Here is a 7310-nt window from a genome sequence, read left to right on the forward strand (position 1 = left end):
TAAAAGAGGCTTCACCAGCCTAGAAGTGCATGTTTTCAGTAAGGGGACAGTAGGGAGACAGGAGACCCAGTTTTGGCTCAATAGCTTATTGGACCATCATATTGGACCCCTGTACATGTTAGGGGGGGGGGGGGAGCAAGTTCCTGTGAGTCTTGATGTGGTGCTACAGGATAATGCACTGGACTGCAAGGTTGCTTTGAACTAAAGGTCAGTGGTTCAAACTCACCAGCCTCTCCGTGGAAACCCTATATAGGGTTGCTATACATCAGAGTTGACTGAACAGCACTTAACAACAACAGCAATGCAGTAGTTGGGGAACAGATTTGTGTGATGCTGACTCTATCTAAGCTCTTGCTTGCTGCTAGCTCACTTTCAGTTGCTAAGTCACTTTTCTGTAACACTTGCTAGGGTGGCCTTGGAGATTTGGGGCCGTGGCATCATGCACCTTTGTTCATTAGAGCTATAAATATTTCTGTTTCCTTCTGGAGTCATGGAGACCAGAGTCTGCCCTGTCATCACCCAGGACTTTGTCTCAGTATTTAACTCCTTAATAAAACTTTTGCTCTTTCCCTCTGGCAAGCCACAGAGATCCTGGTATTGCCATGGGCCACCGCCACGCCCGGCGTTACTGGTATTGTAAGAACAAGCCCTAGCCAAAGTCCTGTTTCTGCTGAGGTATCCCTGATGCCAAGATTCATATCTTTGACCTGGTTTGGAAGAAGGCAAAAGTGGACGAGTTCCCACTCTGTGGCCACATGATGTCAGATGAATATGAGCAATTCTCCTCAGAAGCCCTGGAGGCATTTGTGCCATCAAGAACATGGTGAAAAGTTGTGGCAAAGATGGCTTTCATAGCCGAATATGGCTGCATCCATTCCATGCCATCCACATCAGTAAGATGTTCTCCTGTGCTGGGCTGACAGGCTCCAGGTAGGGATGCGAGGGGCCTTTGGAAAGCCCCAGGGCACTGTGGGTAGGGTCCACATGGGCCAAGTTATCATGTCCATCTGCACCAAGCTTCAAAACAAGGAGCATGTGATTGAGGCCATACGCAGAGCCAAGTTCAAGTTCCCTGAGTGCCAGAAGATGCACATCTCCAGGAAGTGGGGCTTTACCAAGTTCAATGCTGATGAGTTTGAAGACATGGTGGCTGAAAAGTGCCTTATCCCAGATGGCTGTGGGGCCAAATCCATCCCCAACCGTGGCCCCTTGGACAAATGGAGGGCCCTGCATTCGTGAAGGCCTTGGTAGCACTGACCTATGCCCTCCAATAAATCAAATGTCTCCATGTCAAAAACCAAACACCAAAAATCTCCTATATTGCCATTGTGGAGTTACTAGCTTCTTTCTGTGGGCTCTAGACACTTCAGGGAAAATTTCAAGTTACTGGTCCATGCCCAAGATATGGCTGATAAGGGACAGGCATCCATGAAGATGAACTTGGGGCCACACTTAGCACATGCAGTAAGGGTAATCCCAGGGGCCGGTGATCTCCATGCGGGGAGGTCTGATCCCTATGCATCTATTGGGAAATTTTGGGTTCTCATGCACCCCTGCAAGGGTATGCCAAATTGGGACGGTGTTCCTCTGACACTCTGCATCTTGGCTCAGGACCTGGTTAAAAACTGGCTTCCGTCTCTGGCAATACCTTCTTGGCTTCTCTGCTTGTTAATAGGAGACCGCTACTCTACAATGATTCTAGTCTGTGTGTGGTCTCTCTTCTCATAAACTAAGCAGGTTTGGGCGAGGTAAGTGCTTGGATGAAAGAAGAGGCTGCAAGTGGATACCCGAGAAACCAAATATGTGAGTGTGGCAGGGTGTCTGGGGGGAGTGTACATGTGAGCATGTGTGACATGGAACAACAGGTGTGTAAGTGCATGTGTGTGAGAATACTGTCATGAAGTCTTGTGAGTGTCAGAGAGAGAGCATGTGTGCAGAGTATGTGAGTGTGTATGTAAGATAGTGGTGAGCATGTGCCTGTGAGAACCTGTGTATGGGAGACTCTGTGTGTGTGTGTGGCATGAGAATGCTCCTGTGGGTGAGTGAGTGTGAGCACGTGGTGCCCACATGAAGGTGAAGTGAGGGAGAGTGGGTCACAAAGGAAGAAAACAAATTTGAAGTTCTCCTCAGAGTCAAGTCCTGTTAGAGGATCATGGGTTAGAGTTAGAGAAAACTCCGAGGTTCCAGGTCATTTTGGTTCAACATCAGTCACCGTGCTGAATGCTGGGGGTGTGAAATGGGACAGGGATTTCACACTCTGACCAGAATCGGGAGGAAGGGCTTCTTTGAGCCAAATCACCTGACATCTTTTTTTTTTTAAGTTTTTATTGTGAACTGAGTGATAGTTTATATGGGAGAACATAGGGTTTACACCATCATTTCGTAGCAATGATTACAATCTCCTCTATGCATCATTATTCAACAGTATTTACTTCTATTCCCTCAGTCTTTTTTGGCTGGGGGGGAGGCATGGACGGGTGGGAGGGCGTAGAGAGAAGAGGGTATGTACACAAAAACACTCAGGACTGTATAATAATTTAAACAACGAAAGGGCACATTCTCCAAGCCTGCCTCCTGGTTGCCAGCACACAGTCTTTCTCTTTTCATGAGTCTAGAGTCCTCAACTACTCTATCTTTCCATGTCTTCATCTCTGCCTCCATCTCTGGTGTTGCTGCTTCTCTGCATAGGGTCCCACATTTCTACTTGTGCTCTTCTCCCTTGATGGTCCCAGGATCCTCTATTTCTGGTCTGTAAGATTAACTACTCCCCCCTTTTTATTACAAAACTTCTAACTTTACAGTTGTGATAGTCACAATTAGTCATGCTAACAATTATTCACTATTGAATCATAAGAATCTTATCCCCATCTCCTTTCAACCCTGACATCTTATTAATGTGCAAGGAAAACAACCCTTCAGGAAACCACAGCCCCTCAGTGGTTTCTGGTCTTGGATCCTCTGTCTGCTGTCTGGATCTTGCATGCCACAATTTTGGCCCACACTGCCTTCCAGCAGAGTGAAGAGGTAAGGTGGGGACTGTGGCCCACTTGATCTTAGGGGCAGATCCAGAGAGTTTGTCCACCTCCCACAGCCAAGCTCTGTGTGTCCAACACTGAGAGCACTTCAAGGACAGGGAAGAGAGAAGGACTTATCCTTGTATTGTGTCCACATGGAGTCAACAACATCAGCTGGACTATCAAGAATTTGTGAATTTTTCTTTGCTTTTTTTTTAGGAGTGGGAGGATAATATGTATTCAGAATAGACAATCACAACATGACAACATGTTTGAGGCAACATCAAGGCATAGTTCCCCTGTATTTCATAGAAATATCCAAACTGCAAGCAAACATCATACACACCAAGGAAAAAAGAAAACTTTTCACGTGAGTTTTAAAGTTAAGTCGTGTTCTCTTATTGCAGCAAGTATAAATGATTTCTAAAAAGGGGACACCCAGATCTTGCCGAGAACCTATTGTAAACAATAGACAATGCCCTCAATTTAGAACCCTGTTTGTTTCCCTGAAGAAAAGGCAATAAAACGTATCCATTGTTTGGAGAGTGAGGGGGTCTTCAATTATACCCAAAGGAAAATTTAATCAGAGATCTCTCCAAATAATCAGAACCAGAGAGACAAGACAGGAACCCAGTCCTCAGAGAGGCTGCAGGCTGGGAAGGAGACAGTGTGGCCATCAGTCATATGTAATAAGTAATAAGCAGCCATTGAGCACACAGACCGTTCAACAAACGTACTGTGCCCCAGACAAATGTCAGTGACAAAACAATACTTAGAAATGTAACACACACACAAAAAAATCTAGAAACAACAATGAAACATATATATGTGTACACTTAAAAGTACTGTAATGGTTCAGGCAGGGAAAACAAGGTCAGATACCTACAGAGGAACCCAGACTTTGTAACACTGAACACCGAAAGACAATGGAGCAGCAAATGTAGTATGTTAAGTGGGAAAACAAAACAGAGCCACTCAAAAGGCTACAAAATGTACAATTCCGTTTACTTGGCATTCTGCAGTAGACAAAACTACAGTGCAAAAATGTAGAAGTGACTTGTGAATAACTTGGATCAGATTCTACTCAGACTGGCTGACCATCACCCTGATCTTCAGGCAAACACCACTGGTTATTTGACTAGAGTTAGCAAACTGGAGTCTCTGCCTGGGACTGCTGAGTTGGGAGTGTCCCACAGACACTGTAATCTGGCTCAGGGCCTGGCTGAAAATTGGCTTCTGTCTCTGGCAGTAATATTCTCCCAGCTTCTCTGTCCTCTAAGAAGAGACTGTGAGTCTGCGGCCTCTGCACGCTGAAGGGGTTTCTCTCCTCTCTCAGGAGCTCAGCAGGGTTGGGCCTGGCTGGTGCTTGGACGGGAGAAGGGGCTGTGAGTGAACCTGTAACAGAATGTTTCTGTGATGCGGAATGTGTGTGGGTATAAGAGCATGTGTGTGAGGGTGTGTAGGGAGAGTCACATGTTAAAGCCCGGGTGTTAGTGAACATGTGAGAGTGTGAGAGAGCATGTCTATGTGAGATTGTGAGAATTCACGTATGAGTGTGAATATGTAAGCATGTTTGAATTAAGAGTGTGTGCATGTGAAGATGAAGGTCAGGAGAGTGGATCACAAAGGGAGAGAATTAACAAAAGTTCTCCTCAGAGTCAAGTCTGTGAGAGGATCACCGGGTAAAGTTTGAGACAACTTCTGAGGTTCAAGGTCATTATATTCAGTATTATCCAGGTCCTCTTCTAGGACACTATGCAAATGATGGGGGTGGGGTGGGGGTATGTGAAATGGATCAGGGAGTTCACATTCTGTCCAGAATCAGGGAGGATGGGCTTTGTTGATTCAGGCCACCCTGAGATCTCTTAGTGCACAAAGAAGACAGTCCTTTAGAACACCAGGAGACATGGCCCTTCGGAGGTGTGCTGTTCTGGCCTCCTGTCCTCCACCTGAGTCTTACATGCCACAGTTTCAGCCACCATTGTCATTCAGGGCACTGAAAGGGTGAAGTGGGGGCTCTGGTCACCTGGATGGCGTGGGGTTTGGAGTTGTTTCTTTGTTTTTCAGGCAGTGAGGAAGATGACAGGCATTCAGAATAGACAATCATAACACAACAACATGTCTGAGGCAAAGCCAATGTATAGTTCCTCCTCTACATCATAGAATTCTCAAAACTGCAAGCAAGCATCATATATGCCAAGAAAAAAAAAAGAAAACTTTTCACAGGAATTTTACAGGAACGTCATGTTCTCTTACTGTAGCAAAAATAATGGGTTTTCTAAAAAGGGCACCCTGATCTTGCTGAGAACCTATTAAATCATAATACGTTACTGTTGTTGCTAAGTGTTGTGAAGTAGGGTCCAACACACAGCAAAAAAGCAATAGGATTTATAAATCCTATTTGTTTCCCAGAAGAAAGGGGGCGAGAGAGATGGGGTCCTGTGATGCTCTTGGTCCCGCCCTTCTCCAGGTAATGGCGTTATCATCCGATGGTGGTAGCATGGCCACCACAGTGCCAACACCATATCCAGACCAACAATCCTGAGGAGGAAGCGGGACTCTTATTCTGCCCCATTCTTGTTGTTGTTGTTGTTGTTGTTAAGTGCCATCCTTGGAAACTCTATATGAGTTGAAACGGACTCAACAGCACTAAAAAACAACAAACACAAATTTGAAATAAACAGATCAATGTGGGCAAAACTACATTTTTCTGTTAAACCTGTTTATATCTAAGTTAAGGGTGCCATGGAAACTTTAAGAGGTGCCAAACTGCATTGTATGACAGAGGCAATAAAGCTTCTAGACTAAGATGGAACATTTCCAAAAGGAACAGGAATATAGACATTTAAAAGAGAAAGAGGCTGTCTATGGAACCCTTCAAAAGATGAGTGCCAGAATCATCATGCCCAAGACCAGCAGCCAGACTGAGGCCTTTGAGGAGGTGATCTGGTCACTTGAGGCCACTAAAGGAAAGTTCCAAGCAGTACTGAAACCATCTTGGTGTCAAGGTGGTGTTGGTAACATTCTAACTTTGGACCAGCAACACTGAGGAATCCACTTTCAATTTCCTTCTGATTCTATTTTTAGACTTAGCCGATTCTTTAGGGAGATGATTTGAAAGTCAAATAAGTATTTGGTGCTTTCAATCCACCTTGCAATCAGTAAGAGTAGGAAAAGTAGTTCTGCATTTCTGTTCTGCTTGAGAAATTCAAGTCCTCTTTCAACGAACACATCTGTGTTGGATGGAGTACAACCTTAGAAGTCCAGATGGCCAGAGTGTGTCTCTCTTACTTCAGGCATATTATCAGGAGGGACTAGTCCCTGGAGAAGTAAAGTGGAGGCACAGAGAAAAAGAGGGAGACCTCCAGTGAAATGGATTGGCCAGAGGGCAGTGCTTCCTTCTGTTGTACATAGGGTCTGTAACGGAACTAATTTGATAACACCTAATAATAATAATAATTCAACAGAAACTCTGAGCACCTGTTCCTTTCCCAGGAATAGGAGGCAGTTAGAGGAAGGGAGTTGTCAGTCTCCAATCAAACACCATGTTGTTGTTGTTAGATGCAACCAAGTCAGTTCTGACTCATAGTGGCCCTATGCACAACAGAACAAAACACTGTCCACTCCTGTATGATCCTCACAATTGTTAAGCTTAAATCCATTGCTGCTGCCGCTGTGCCAATCAATCTTATTGGGGGTCTTCCTATTCTTTGCTGACCCTTCATTTTACCAAGCATGATGTCCTTCTCCAGGGACTGATCCCTCCTGATAACATGTTCGAAGTATGAGAGACGAAATCTCACCATCTTGGTTTCCAAGGAGCATTCTGGCTGTAACTTCTTCCAAGACATAGAAATACTGGGCAGAGGGTATGGGAGCGGACCACAGGGATCCCTGTACCCCATGGGAAAAGCCCTGCTGAAAGGCATGCCTTGCTAAACTAACAGTGATTTCCACAGCCTGCCCAAGACCTACGTTTGGTTCAGCAGCTCATCAAGGCCACCAAGTCCCCAGGCTCTTTCATCCTCCATCCTGTCCCCTGGTCCTCAGAGACTCTCTGTATGGTCCAGTGTGGCTGTCAGTTTCCAGCATCACATTGTTACACAGTAATGTCCAAAGGCAGAAAAGGAAGAGTTTTTTTTTGTTTTGGTTTGGTTTTTTATCACTGATCTAATTTTTAATCAGGGTGGATTAAGGTGTAAAATCTCTCTTGTATTCCTGATGTGGTATTGTATGATAAAGCACTAGACCACAAAGTCAGTTTGAACAGCAAACGTCGTGGTTCAAACACACCAG

General features: G+C 45.0%; 1 pseudogene; it reads left to right on the forward strand.

The window, feature by feature from the left end:
- The first annotated feature begins 602 nt into the window (after window positions 1-602).
- The window catches only part of LOC102836186, a 55613-nt pseudogene continuing 48905 nt past the window's right edge, over window positions 603-7310 (forward strand).

Source organism: Chrysochloris asiatica, unplaced genomic scaffold, assembly GCF_000296735.1.
Source record: "Chrysochloris asiatica unplaced genomic scaffold, ChrAsi1.0 scaffold00663, whole genome shotgun sequence".
NCBI classification, from domain to species: domain Eukaryota; kingdom Metazoa; phylum Chordata; class Mammalia; order Afrosoricida; family Chrysochloridae; genus Chrysochloris; species Chrysochloris asiatica.